This window comes from Amphiprion ocellaris, chromosome 19 (genome assembly GCF_022539595.1).
Source record: "Amphiprion ocellaris isolate individual 3 ecotype Okinawa chromosome 19, ASM2253959v1, whole genome shotgun sequence".
Classification (NCBI taxonomy): domain Eukaryota; kingdom Metazoa; phylum Chordata; class Actinopteri; family Pomacentridae; genus Amphiprion; species Amphiprion ocellaris.
In genome coordinates this window covers 9,885,561-9,899,585 of record NC_072784.1, presented here as the reverse complement: position 1 = coordinate 9,899,585, position 14,025 = coordinate 9,885,561, and the positions used below count along the sequence as shown (strand labels likewise).

General features: G+C 39.8%; 1 long non-coding RNA gene across 3 annotated transcripts in view; it reads right to left on the bottom strand.

The window, feature by feature from the left end:
• Nucleotides 1–10,000, bottom strand: part of LOC111584892 (uncharacterized) — a 28,112-nt gene extending 18,112 nt beyond the window's left edge. The window contains exons 1-4 of one of the 3 annotated variants that reach the window (XR_008599782.1): nucleotides 9,370–10,000; nucleotides 7,611–7,652; nucleotides 6,987–7,118; nucleotides 37–954 (exon numbers count right to left, since the gene is read on the bottom strand). This is a non-coding gene — a long non-coding RNA (uncharacterized LOC111584892). The remainder of the gene's footprint in view (nucleotides 1–36; nucleotides 955–6,986; nucleotides 7,119–7,610; nucleotides 7,653–9,369) is intronic. The other 2 variants (XR_002747753.3, XR_008599781.1) reach the window with 2 other exon arrangements.
• Nucleotides 10,001–14,025: the final 4,025 nt, after the last annotated feature.

Sequence of the window (14,025 nt, the reverse complement as noted above, 5' to 3'; positions counted from 1 at the left end):
CAAGCAGTAGAAACTGTGCAGTGGCTGATTACTGACTGTGTGAACAGAAGCTACAATCTGGCAGGGAGTGGAGAGTGAAGCCGGCTTTTATTGCAGAGGTGCCGAGACCAGAGCGTAGGGCCACGGCTGCCTGGAGTTACTGCTGATGGGGGAATACTGCAGGAAGTGGCACAGGAGAGTGGAAGTGAGGCAGGTGGAATAGAGAGAGAGGGAGAATGAAGAGGTAGAACAGGGGAGAAACAGAAAAAGGAGGGACAGGGAGAACAAAGGAAGGTCAGCCCTGAGAATAGGTGAAGGTTGGAGCATAGAACATTCATGTTGATGTCACAGTGACAGCCTTTTGACTGCTTTTAATTCCATATTAGAGTCAATTGGTTTTTCTCAACATGTAAATTAACCAACTCATAGTTTTAATCACACCCTTGACCTTGTCCTGGCTTATGGCATAGAAACTGAACAGTTAACAGTATTTCCCCAGAACCCTCTTCTTTCTGACCATTTTTTGGTACCATTTCAATTTACAACAATAGATTATACAGCAGTTGAGAATAAATATCATTACGGTAGATGTCTGTCTGACAATGCTGCAACTAAATTTAAAGAAGTAATACCTTCTCCATTTACTTCAGCACCATTTACGGAAAAAATGGAAGGCAAGTATTGTAATTTTACCCCCACAGAAGTGGATTATTTTGTTAATAATGCTTCAGCCTCACTGCGTACAACACTTGATAGTGTTGCAACTGTAAAAACGAAAGTTCTATCTCAGAGAGGACCTGCTCCTTGGTATAATTCCCAGCTGTGGACTTTAAAGCAGGCGTCCCGAAAGCTGGAAAGGAAGTGGCCTGGTGAGGTGAGTCGAGGCTGTTGAAGGCCGTAGAAACGCTCTACTGGACTGGAGAGTGTCTGATGCAGGGCGGTGCAGCAGGAGCACTGGGTATGAATGGTCTTGGTCTGACAGAGAGTGGAGGAATAAACCAGGCTTTTATGGAATAAAATGACTGAACAGATGAGCTGATGCCCACATCTGTTTCCAACCTCACTGCAGGCCAGTCAGGAAAGAGGGAGAGAAACACAGGTAGGAAGGAACGAATCATAGAACAACACTTTTCTGAATAATCTAGAAAAACAACAAAACTTTTCAAAAGTCACTGCTGTCCTTTTATTTCAACAAAGGATGTGATATAAGAAAATATGTCCACTTCTCGTTTTCCTCATCTCTTCTTCTCTTCAGTTCAGTCAGTAAAACGTCAAGAACCATTTCAGGTTTTCCTTCTAATACAGTGAATAGTGGAAAGAGGAGGAGGGAGGAGGAAGCCTGTGAGAATAAACTGCTGGTTTACAGGAATCAGGGAGAGCAGCTCCATTGTTTTGCTTCTTACTTTGACTTTCACTCTCTGGTCTCACAATGCAGTGTGTTATCAGGACTATATAAGACGTGAGTCAAAGTACTGCAGACATCAGAAGAGACTCGACTTCAACCAAGAACCAACATGTCCTGCAGCAAATCTCAGCATGGTGAGAACATTTACAGCTTTAAACATCTTTACTGTGATGGATCTGAACTTCTGTCTTCCTGTACTCTGATTACTTTATGTTGTATGATTGTTGGACTTGTTGCTGTTTTGATCATTTTTAGTCTTTCAGACAACCTCAAAGTTATGAAAGAGAAATTCTTGTCATTTTGGACAAAATTTTGTTATTTTCAACTTTATTTAGTCAATATTGATCATTATTTGTCACTTTGGAGCTTTTTTTAGACATTTCAGACACATTTTCAGTCAATGTCAGCGTATATTATACATATATATTGCCTGATTTTGTTACTTTGTTGTTTGTTTGGTGTGTGTGTGTGTGTGTGTGTGTGTGTGTGTGTGTGTGTGTGTGTGTGTGTGTGTGTGTGTGTGTGTGTCCTCCACAGACACACACCATACCATCAAACATCAGTGATTGCTAGAACCTTCATCATTATGTGTTCTATTCATGTGTTTTAACTCTAGTCTTCAGTCCAATAGCATTTGCCACAATTACATCATCTTTTACTGTTAGCACATCGTACCCAAAAAATATTACATGACACAATCCAACAGAACAACTTTGAAACCTCTCGAATCCTTATATAAAGCCATAAAAATTCTGGTTAAGACACAACAGTAAATGACAGCAACCACCGTCGTATATTGGATCAGCATGGGATGCTAAATTTTGAAAACATGATTGTGTATGCAAATGTACGATTGGTTTTCAAGGATGTTCATGGTTATGTGCCATCACCTCTCAAGTTCTTTATTCATTGCACTTATGGAAGTACTACCAGGACAACAAGGACTTCCTCTAGCTGGCAGTGTGGCATCCCTTTATGTAAAACTGCCTTTGGACAATCAGCTTTTCCCTACAAAGCAATAACGGAATGGAATAAGCTCCCCTCTGAACTAAAGACTTGAACAGATTTAAAGACTTTTGGGCAGAGACAAAAAAAATGGAACCCGTCAGCACTGAGTCCTTGCATGTTTGTTTTTTTTATCTTTAGATGTTTTTAAATGTGATGTACATTTTTTCTGCCTTTTCTGGTTTCTCTCTTGCCTGCTTCAAACACTGTAAATTAGAGAGTACGTTATAATCAGGTACAGAACATCTTTACCTTGTGTTTAATGTTCTTTGATCATTAATAAAGTTACTGGAGATACAGAACCAGATGGTTCTGAGGAGGTTTTAGGGGGAACTGATTGATTTTTATTTGAAAGCTGCAGACAACGTTCACGCTGCTCCTGATATCTTGAATTAAACGTGATTCATTAAAAAGTACTGTGTGTGTGTTCTGGTACGTTATTAAAATAAACATAACACATTAAAATCTGTGTGACGACCTTTACTGTGTCATATCCCTAAAATATCAAATGATTCCAAACTGTATCCGCTCACAGTAATCAGATTACTCCTACACTGGAGTATTTTATGACAACAGTTCAGATTCTACATTAAATTCAGGAACTCGGTGGAACTAAAGTGAATCCATGTTTATCAGATTCTTTGGTTCCTTCAGTCCTTCATATGTCCACCTTTATTTCTGATGACAGACTAAATCCCTCTCAGCATGGAGGAAACCGGAGTCCACTAATTTCTGCTCACATCTTCTCACATTCCTCACACACTGTTTTATTCAGCTGCTCTTTCCTAGAGGGGCTTGTGTTGCTCTACCATTCTCTGGAAAATACCACCAAGGTCAGGATCCACACTGTCCAGGTCCTAGTTACACTCTCCAAACTCCTGTGTGATTTAGTGTTTTGGTTTTTCACTGTCTGAAGACATTTCCATAATCCTGACAACACACTCCACATCATCAGACCAGAGAGTCAAAGTGAAAATAAGAAGTAAAATAACTGAGGTGCTCTCACTGATTCCTGTAAACCAGCAGTTTATTCTAACAGGCCTCCTCCTCCCTCCTCCTTTTTCCACTATTCACTGTATTAGCAGGAAAACCTGAAATGCTTCTTTGAGTTTTACTGACTGAACTGAACAGAAGAAGAGATGAGGAAAACCATATATCACATCTTTTTTTAAAAATAAATGGACAGCAGTGACGTCTGACCAAATATGAAAAATCACTGTCTGGTGGAAAACTGTAAAAATGACAATTTAGAAGCACAACAGAACAACAGGCTGATAACAGAATGAAGGATTTAATGCTGCCATGCATCCAAAACATCCGTTTTAATGGGTTTCAACAGGACATTTTTTCACTGTAACTTCTGTCTGTCCACAGTTTATCAATGTATTATGGAAGCTGAGTTTAAACTTCAAAAATCCTCCAAAAACACACACTTCACCAGATAATATACCAAATGCATCTGTGAGTTCATCAGAGAAACAGCTGGAATAAAATAAAACCTACAGCAGAATGTAAATTCTCTAATGAGTTATGTACTGAGATGACTGAGATCACGTATAAATGGTGCTGAAACACAGAAGCTTCTTCAGAAATGTCTTCATCTCCTCACCTGAAGAGTTCCTGAAGATCATCCACACCTCTTGGCTTCCTGTTGCAGCTTTCAGGTGCTGGTTTCCATGGTTCAGTGTGATGGTTTCCATGTTCCACATTTAACAGAGGTTTATCATAGAGTGTGGACCTTGGACTGGTCTGGTCTTGGACTTGTCGTGGTCTCGTTCCACTCTGGTCCTGGTCTAGGTCTCAGCATACTCTGGTCCTGGTCTTGTCCCAGAACACTCTGGCCCTGGTTCTGGTCTTGGTAGACTCTGGTCCTTGTCTTGGTCTTGGTACACTCAGGTGCTGGTCCTGGTATCGGTCCACTCTGGTCCTGGTTCAAGTCTTGGTTCACCTTGGTCCTGGTCTTGGTCTTGGTATACTCTGGTCCGGGTCATGGTTCCAGTCTTGGTACACTCTGGTCATGGTCCTGGTCTTGGTATGCTTTGATCCTGGTCCTGGTCTTGGTCCACTCTGGTTCTAGTCTAGGTTTTGGTACACTCTAGTCCTGGTCCTGGTCTTGGTCTCAGTACATTCTGGTCCTGGTCTTGTCTCAGTACACTCTGGTCCTGGTCCTGGTCTCGATTCTGTCTGCTCCAGGTTCTGGTCTTTGTACATTCTAGTAGTGGTCTTGGTTGACTCTGGTCCTTGTAATGGTCTTGGTACACTCTAGTCCTGGTCCTAGTCTTGGTATACTCTGGTCCTGGACCTGGTCTTGGAACACTCTGGTCCTGGTTCTGCTCTTGGAACACCCTGGTCCTGGTCTACTCTGGTCCCGGTCCTGGTCTACTCTGGTCCTGGTCTACTGTGGTTCTGGTTGTGTCAAAGTTTTCTTCATTTTGATGTCATCATTACAGTGAATGAAGCAGCTGAGTTCCAGTCATACGTGTGTTTCTTCTGTTTCCTGTTTATTGATTATTGATCAGGTTGATCGTCTTTTAGAACACCAGCTGTTTGAGGAGCTCCTCAGTCATGGTGGTCGAGATGGAACATCATCTTTACCGAGTCACACCAGAACCAGCTTTACCTCGGCGCCCTCTGCTGGTCCAACAGAACTGGTGCACTCATTTGACCTGTGAGTCTTTTATCCTCATATGTAGACGTTTAAATCACCACCAGGTGACGGCATGTCGCCATAAAGTTATGAGATGAAGCAGAAAATACCTGAGAATCCAAAGTTAAAGTGACAAAGAGCCTGAGAGGAAAACAACTCATTTATATCTGGGAAAAGGATCCACAGACTCAGAAATACAAAGATCTCATGAAAATGTTTCTCCACATCTGAACAAACATTTGACCAAAACAAGACGACTGATATCTTGTGTCACTTCGATCAGTTCAAGGATTTTAGAGTCTCTGGTCAGAACTTCCTCCAACCTTTCAGGAGTCTGAGGAGAAACAGTGTTTGGATTTCAGCCAATCACACGACTTTTTACTGCTTAGAGAGTTTAAACAGCAACAAAGACTCTGAGGGTTGGATGCAACGAGTTTCTACACATCTGCAGCTTTAGATGAAAAACAGTTTTCAAAAAAAAAACAGCAGATCCATTCATAAATACATTTACAAGAACCTTCTGGAGACACAACGCCAGCCTGGATCAATAATTCTGCTCTTTATTCCATTTTCAGGGTCCAGTAGTTAAACTGTTCCTCTGCTGGATCATTCTGATCTGATGGAACTACTCTGTCTTGGTTTTATTTCTAGAGAACCTTCAAAAAGCTCCACAGGTTTATTTGGGAGTAAAGAATTCAAAGGGTCTGAAAACAGATTAAAACCTCTAAATTCAGCTGAAATATTTTCCAGAACTCAGTTTTGTGTTTTCAATAAGTTCACAGTACACAGTGGAGAGAATCTGAGACGTTGTGGAGGAACAGTGACTCAGAACAAACACTAAATGATTCTCTGAAGTTCATCTTTATGTTTCTGTTGTTGAGGCTCATAAGGACCAAACTGGATCTTCTCTATTTGGATGAAGTTCTTCACTCAGACTTCACTGTTTCACATCAACTGTTCAACTGAAAAACACTCAAAGATCTGAAGTCACACAAAGAAACAAACTATGAACTATGAACAGCTATGAACCCGATGCAGCTGCAGAACAACATGTGATTATTTCAGATAAAGTAGAAAATAGCAGTAAAACAAGGAGTTGTAATGGAAGCGGACTGGACACAGCTGAAGGCTACAAAGACCACTTGGAAGTTTTCTGTTCAAGGTGTTACTGCCACCATCAGGAAGAAAAAACACAAACCATCACCTGCTGCTGAGAGACAATCAGTCAGGATGGTAAAGAGTCAACCAAGAATCAGCAAAAAGCAGATCTGAATGAATGAGAAGCTGCTGGAACACAGCTGTCAGTGTCCACAGTGTTTTACATCAACATGAAGAAGGAAGGAAGGAAGTTCTTCCTCTAGAAGCAGAACCTTAAAGCTCAACTCAAGTTTGCTGCTGATCATATGGACAAAGAAAAGGCCTTCTGGAGGAAAGTTCTGTGGTCAGATGGAACAAAAATTGATCAGAAATATGTTTGGAGGACAGAAGGTGAGGCCTTTAACTCCAAGAACACCAAAACTACCATCAAGCATGGAGGTGGCAGTATCATGCTCTGTGGAACTGAAGCTTTACACAAAACAAATGGAACAATGAAGAAGGAGGATTACCTCCCATTCTAGAGGGAAACCTAAAACCATCAGCAGAAGGTTGATCTTGGACACAGTTGGATGTTTCAACAAGACAATGAGCCCAAACACACATCAGAGGTGGTAAAAAAAATGGTTCAATCAGGCTAGAATGAAGGTTCTAGACTGGTCTCCTTCTTTATATTATTCAAGAGAGTTGTTGTGAGAAATGAGACAGACATCGCAAGTCTATGAAAGTTGTGTTTCACTGCCTCTCTTCAGGTCTTAAACTTTCTAACAGTGACATGTTTTGCTGAATCAGACTCTGAGGATCAGCTGAACATCACATATCTGGTCTGAAGATAATAAACTTCTAGTTTCTCACCTCGTAGAGATTTGTTCATCTCTGAAGTAAAGACGTGGTGACTTTGAGCGGTCGGTCTTTAGAGAGAGTCCAGATGTGGAGAACTCAGTGGTGGATTCACCGGATATGGAGATGCCCAAGTCTGAAACGCTGCTGGACAAACAGAAAACTACAGTTTGAACTGTGAAGAACAGCAGCAGCCATGAAACAAACCAAGAGGGTTCAACAAGTGGATACAACTCTGTGGTCCTGTTGGTTGGCACAAAACTCATTCATGTCATCAGTAAAATAAAATAAAAAAAGATTCAAGTTTGAACTAACTTTGTTGTTTTCAGACATTTTAGGACAATATTTGAGTAGTTCTGGACAAATTTATTTATTTATTATAATTTTTGTCAGATTTCAGTTTAAAGTCAGTTTATTTTAAAATAAGACATTCTGATGTCAGATTTCCATGAAACCAGGTGAGTTTATCTACCTGGACTATGAGCAGAACATCTGAAACCTCAGTGTCTAAGTCATGTTAATGTAAGTGTGATTAATATTCTCATCGCTGTGAACATGTGCAGCTGCAGGTCTTTAAACAAAGTGAAATGAAAACTCAATAAATGCTGTTTGATGAAGTGAGAAATGATGGTTCAGAACCTGCTCATGTTGGAGACGTTCTGTGTTCTTCAGCAGCAGAACCTGCAGAACCAACAAACACTGATTATTATTTAGTTCTTCAACAACATTCATTTATTGTTTATTGCTGCTGATGTAAAGTCAGGAAAAAATGTTAAGAGACACTCTGTAGTGACTGGAAGGAATTTAATGAAACATGTGGAATTTTATCGACTTTACAAATTTTACACAGTAACTGATGCTGTGAAGTTAGATCTCCATGGTAACTGATGCTGCAGAGTTAGCTCTCCATGGTAACTGTTGCTGCAAAGTTAGATCTCCATGGTAACTGATGCTGCAGAGTTAGATCTCCATGGTAACTGATGCTGCAGAGTTAGCTCTCCATGGTAACTGTTGCTGCAAAGTTAGATCTCCATGGTAACTGATGCTGCAGAGTTAGATCTCCATGGTAACTGATGCTGCAGAGTTAGCTCTCCATGGTAACTGTTGCTGCAAAGTTAGATCTCCATGGTAACTGATGCTACAAAGTTAGATCTCCATGGTAACTGATGCTGCAGAGTTAGATCTCCATGGTAACTGATGCTGCAGAGTTAGCTCTCCATGGTAACTGTTGCTGCAAAGTTAGATCTCCATGGTAACTGATGCTGCAGAGTTAACTCTCCATGGTAACTGTTGCTGCAAAGTTAGATCTCCATGGTAACTGTTGCTGCAAAGTTAGATCTCCATGGTAACTGATGCTGCAGAGTTAGATCTCCATGGTAACTGATGCTGCAGAGTTAGCTCTCCATGGTAACTGATGCTGTGGAGGTAACCTGGTCCAGGTTCTGTTCAGAGTTTACATTTAACCAAGTTGATCTCTACATTTCTAAAACCACTGAATGAAGCAGCGACAGAATCACACACTGGATGCACCCTGTTGCCATGGAAACTTACACGTATTCAGCTGGCGATGCAGAAATTACATAAATATATTATTATGTTTGATCCATTTACATACTGGTCCTGCAGCTGATGGACCATTGATTAGAACATTGATTATCTATTGATATTTATTACACAGAATATTCAGTCAGTAACATTAATTTACTTTGATTTGTCCAAAGCTTAAAGTGATATCCTGCATTATGGGACAGTTTCAGACCTGAATACACTTCAATCCAATATCATGTTTAAATATATGAAGTTAAAGTTGAACAGCTCTAATGTGCAGTTATCAATAATCAGCTGCATTGATCGGTAAAATAAATATGTTAACACATGATTATCAGCTCTCTACCAGCATTCCTGTCCTGCATCATTCACAGCAGCAGGTTTTTACAATCATATATTTTTATTTTCCTCATTGTTCTCCATTAGAACAACCTGCTGAGTGAAGGAGGAACGTGATTGGCCCATTTACTGCAGAAGAGTCACATGACGCGTTAGACTTTTAACGTAAACAGAGTCTGAAGCAGAAAACCTTGTTGACAGATAGAGGCGATAAACACCTTCTGATGTCTGTTAACTCTGACAGAAAGACATTCTGGATCTACTGAACCTTCAAGTTCACCTGAAACACATCAACAAGGAGAGTAGCAGCAGCTGTTCACACTGATACTCCGTCACTGGACTAAAACACTGATTAAAAACACGGATGTAAGTCGATACATAGAGAAATGTTTTAACCCTTTGATGCGTAGACCACATCAGGAGATACCAATTTTCCATTGGATTTGGGTCACTTTTGACCCATGTTATGCACCATAGGGTTAAATCGACTAATTTATTGACGAATAATTACCAGAAATAGCAGATTTTGTCTCTCCGTAGTTGCAGAATCCAACAACTCTTTGAAAACTTCCGGTAACTTCCGTGCGTCACGTGACTATCAAGAACTTTGGACTTCCGCTGTCGTAACTTATTATTATTATTATTATTATTATTATTATTATTATTATTATTATTATTATTATTATTATTATTATTATTATTATGTCTATAATTTGAGTTGAACTCAGACTTACTGCTTTGATTTCCGGAACAAAGTTTTTCTCTACAAAGTGAGTTTTACGTCCCTCTAGAGGTTTTCAGAATCAAATCAAATCATTTTGAATCCTTAATATACACTATTTTTCCTTGAAATAAAAGCAAACTAACAGTGTTGTTTCTACTGGAGTCATGTCCTTCATTCTCCACATGGTGGCGGTAAAACATCACAGTCTGACCTGCAGGTTCAGCATGAAGCTCATCACTTCAGTCCCAGCTGAAGGTGTTTGTGTTGAAAACGTCTATGAGCCACTAGAAAGTCAGTTTGAATCATTTATACTTGAATTTGAACTGCTTTAAGAACAAAAAAAAATTAATTTCAGCAACAATCACTGGATTTAAACTAAAAACTGAATATGAAAATGAAAATAGGTAGAAAGATGAATTTCGGTTACAGTCTAATAAATTAGACTTCAATCTCTGTAATTTCAATTCATTTTAACAAACTTTTCCAGCTGAGCAATTCAATTCAATTTAAATACAAATTATTGAAATTCAGCTTTTTATTGCAACTACTTATGTTTAAGTAGTTGCAGTTTAAATCCACATTTAAATATTTCAAAATAACTATTCAGAGCAGTTTAATGACACAATTTCAAGATGTGTGATTTAAACTCAGAATATATTGAGGATTTCAACAATTATTAAAGGGGAGCAGTTCAAGTGATTTAATTTCAACATTTACAACGATAAACATAGTCAGCATGTGCACAGGGATACTTTTTTCTCGGTGTCCTCCTCTCGTCTGTCCCTTTTGCCTCAACTGTTTTCTGAACGCAGAGCTTGTTTAGCGGCAACAATGCAGAGACTTCATTGGCTGAGTAGCATAACGTGGGGCGTCTGAACTCGTACGTAATTGGTCTGTGCGTTTCCTGAACTAACAACCAACGCCGTAAAAACAAAACAAAAACAAAAAAAACAAAACAAGAAAACCAACGCCGTAAACACTGGAAAAGCTGCGCCGGAATAATAGAAGCGAAAGAAAGAAGTGAAATTTAAAATCCCGTTACAATTTACTGATTACAGGTCCGGGGGAACCTGTTGACCAGCCCCCACTAGACACCGGCCCACCGGGACAGTGCCCGGTATGCCAGATGGACCAGTCCATGAACACAGCAGCAACACCGACCTCACACAACAGAAACTATGAGTGACTAGCGCTCAGAACTAACTAAACAAACCTGTGCCTCCAAACACACACATTTCCTATGACACAACATGCAAAGATTTAAGTTACAAAAGGCTCCTCACAGTTACAAACACACAGAAAAGGTAACATATAAACAAGAACTAGTGCTGCAAACATCAGTAGAGTTTGACAGAACCTTCCCAGAACATTTTTAGAATTAGAAGTCCAGACGATGGAGGAAACCTGAGTTCTCTACATGAGCTGTTGAAGCTGCAGCACCTGGTGGTTCCAGCGGGTGGCGCTGTCCCTCAGTAAACTGGTTCCACTCTGAGTCAATGATCAGGATCCTTCTGGAGGTCGTCTGTCGGATAATCAGGTCTGAACCTGCTGAAGATAAAAACACTCAATTTAAGTTCAGAGTGACAGAAAAATACCTCAAGAAACAGTACTACAGTCACACAAAGTACTACAGTCACATTATCAAAGTACTACAGTCACACAAAGTACTACACTCACATTATCAAAGTACTACAGTCACACAAAGTACTACAGTCACACAAAGTACTACAGTCACACAAAGTACTAAAGTCACATTATCAAAGTACTACAGTCACACAAAGTACTACAGTCACATTATCAAAATACTACAGTCACACAAAGTACTACATTCACATTATCAAAGTACTACAGTCACTCAAAATACTACAGTACATTTAAAAGAATTATTCAGGTAAAAGTACCTCTTGTAGCTGAAGTGATATTAATATCAGATAATTATTTACTCACATATTCATGTAGAAGCAGCTTTTTACTGATGGATTTTAAGTTCTGATGGATTTTACAGTTGACTGCAACTCAACTGTCAAAAATATCATTTTACTAAAATACTGTAATTTTACTAGAATATGATTTTACTAAAATATCATCACTTTGCAAAATATTCTAATTTTGCATAAGAAATGTCCTTAATTTATAAAATTATTTTCCTTTACTTTCTAAAAAATATCCTCACTTTTCTACACCGTTGTCATTTCACAAAAATGTCCTGAATTTTTAAAAATATATTTTTACAAACGTGTACTCATTCTCCAAAAAAAATCCTTCATGCTCTGAAGTTTAAAGAAATGTCTTTACTTTCCAGAAATATCCTCATTCTCCTAATAAATGTCCTCACTTTAAATAAAGTCTTTCATTTGCAAAGAATGTCCTCAAAAATGTTGTCACTAAACAAAGTCGTCTTCACTTTACTTTCTAAAAGTTGATGCTGTTTCTATATAGACATCCAACTGAAGGACCGTCACGTGTTTGACCTCCAGCTAAGATGTAAAAACCGTTAGTTGGGCTTTTTTAGGCTCCGAGCTTCATTCCAATAAAACTAATCCGGTGATTCATCTCAAACCTCGGTGCCACAACACCTGCTCCTCTTCTAAAGATGTTTTCATTTAATGACATGTTTGAACTTGTTCCTCAAACGTGTGAAAACCAGTTTTTAATGTCTGCTGGATCGTTCATGTTGTCTTTTATTAGAACTGAGCTCAGATCCAAAGTCTGAGGAGAAACTGTGGGGGAGCTGTGAAGAGTAAAATCAGGTACAAAGAAGGCGTTCACTGCTTTTAATTCTTCTAAATTCTTTGGTTTATGCTTTGAAACAGACCTTTTGATAATCCAACACAAATTTTCAACGGGGCTCATGTGTGGCCACTCTTAGACCTGGATACTGAGCTCCTGCAGCCAAATTCTACTGGTCCTGGATGTGTTCAAGGGCATTATCTTGTTGGAACATCCAGTGTGGACCTCGATGGAACAGTTAGAAGGGAGCACGTGGGTTTGGAGAATGATACAATACTTGGCAGAGTTCAATGTGAGCGAACCAACACCAGCAGCACTCATGCATCCCCAAACCATGATACTGTCTCCACCATGCTTGACAGTAGGTACTGTACATGCTGGAGATAATGCTTCTCCTGGTCTTCTGCGTACCCTCACATTAGCAGGAGGAAGATAAAGCTGGAAACTGGACTCATCTGACCACAGAATCTTCTTCCAATTCCTGCTGTCCACTTCTTGGGGCTAACTTCTGTCTCTCATTGATCAGGGGCTTTCTGACAGCCTTGTAGGACCTTCAGCCATGATCTAAAAGTCGGCCACGTACAGTGTGGATGGAACACTGGACACCAGTTGGGTTTGACCACTGCTGCTGAAGCTCCTCTGATGTCGTTCGGCAGTTTTTCCTGCACATGTGGATCAGGATGCGGTCATTTCTTGCTGAAGAAACCCTTGGATGCCCAGATCTTGGTTTGTCGTCCAAGCTGTTGGTTCATCTGTATTTCTACAGAGATACATTATTATTTTACCTGTTTGTCTAAATTCCTCTGCACACATCCAAAATGTATGCACATGTCTGTGTTTTAAATGCAAAAAACTAATGGAAAATACATCACAAACATTTATTTAGAGCTGCAATATTGAATAGACTGAAATCAAAGAACCCCAAACAACTCTGAGAACCTGCTAATCTTAAATTTTGTCATTTTTTAGCAACTGCAGGTTCTCAAATGTTAGAATTTGCGACTTTTCCAAGACATTAATTTGTCTTTTTTATGGATTAGTTCACAGCTAAACAAAAGACTAGCAAAATGTTGTGATTTGTGCTGCAGGCTGATATAGCTGCTAACCTTTCTGTTTGTTTCTTTGAGAGTAGATTTGCAGAGTGAAGACATCTGTAGGACGTTTTCAGGAAGGAGGGCCATTGATTATAGTGTCTGAGGATGATTTTGGAAAGAAAATTTTGAACAACTGTGCAAGATTTAACTGATGCTGCATTCGCTGCACTGACTGAAGAATGTAACAATGCATGAGCTCATGAAAGAAGAACAAGTAATAAACATCATCAGCTGTCAGCCGCTGACTGAGAACGCCACACCTCAGAAAGCTGCTCAGTTCACATTTACATGATGATTCTTTGTTATATTTAACTACAGTGAAACTATGCTGAGACTAATGTTGAGTTTCTTCTGCTGTGCAGCTGAAACTGAACTCTGTTGCTCACATTATGGATCTCAGATGAGAATTAGCCAGCGGCAGGCTGTCAGATCATAAAGCTGCTCAGATTTATCACATGAGGTTATATAACGGCAGCGAGCTGACAGCTGGCCTGAGGCAGCGGAGGGGAGGCAGATTAATCACATGCTATATGTCAAGTTCAGCTTTTAATACATCTGCAAGGAGGTTAGCACTCTGCTGCAGGCAAAACCCCCGATGCTGCACCAGCCGAGCAGGTTC